Here is a 905-nt window from a genome sequence, read left to right as displayed (position 1 = left end):
GGACCCTCAGACACAAAGTAAGAGAACTGATACTAACTCTTTTAAATGATTCATTTCCAGTTTCCTCTGCTGATGTCATGTTTTCTCTTGATTTTGTGTTTACGTATTAAATCAAACTCATCGTTGGACCAGACAGCCAATCAAATTAGAGCTTCATGAACAACTTTCATTAGAGAATTTATCAAAGATTCATGTGATCTGAATAAAAACATGTTGGTGTTTGCAGAGTTCAGTCCAACAGACGGAGAGCAGAGTCTCCAGCATCCATCTGTCTGTCAATGAAGAGTGACTGGTCCAAAGATTTTATTGTGACCTTCAGTGATGAACCTGGACCCTCAGACACAAAGTAAGAGACTGTAAACTGACCTGATGAAGATGATGACGAAAAGATTTATATTCATGACAGTGTCGTCCAAATCTTGATCTCTGTCACCAACAGTCAACAAATCATTTGAGTGATAAAGAAATGTCTTCACAGAGAGAGGAAGAGGAGTCATGTTCCTGTGGAGGAGCAGCGGTCCTGCTGTGTTTGGTGTCAGGACGTCCTGAAGGATCCGGTCTCTACCAGCTGTGGACACTGGTTCTGCAGACACTGCATCACCTCATACTGGGACCAGTCTGCTTCATCAGGAGACTCCTCCTGTCCCCAGTGTGGAGAAAGATCCAGAACAAGACGTGGACTGCAGACAGCCAGTCAGACCAGCACTGTCCAAAGTAAGACTGTCCATCTTTACAATGTGACCTGCTGCATTTCATCACATTATGTTTATTTAGATACTTACAGTGAGTTCATTCAGCCATGTGGAAACAACCCAAAAACTGAAGAATCATCAAAGTCCATCAGCTTCATCAAATGAGCTGAACAGCTTCAGGTGCTACATTTAGTTTTTGAGTTTTCAGACAGA

The 905-nt window shown here is 42.3% G+C and overlaps 1 long non-coding RNA gene across 1 annotated transcript; it reads left to right on the top strand.

Moving 5' to 3' along the window:
- On the top strand, positions 1-836 carry LOC113745144 (uncharacterized). The gene is made up of 3 exons (XR_003461999.1): positions 1-17; positions 227-346; positions 479-836. It is a non-coding gene; the product is annotated as an uncharacterized LOC113745144 (long non-coding RNA).
- Positions 837-905: the final 69 nt, after the last annotated feature.

The sequence above is a fragment of the Larimichthys crocea genome, unplaced genomic scaffold, assembly GCF_000972845.2.
Source record: "Larimichthys crocea isolate SSNF unplaced genomic scaffold, L_crocea_2.0 scaffold48525, whole genome shotgun sequence".
Taxonomy (NCBI): Eukaryota; Metazoa; Chordata; class Actinopteri; family Sciaenidae; genus Larimichthys; species Larimichthys crocea.
Note: the sequence above shows the minus strand (reverse complement) of the source record. Positions and strands in the feature narration are given on the sequence as shown.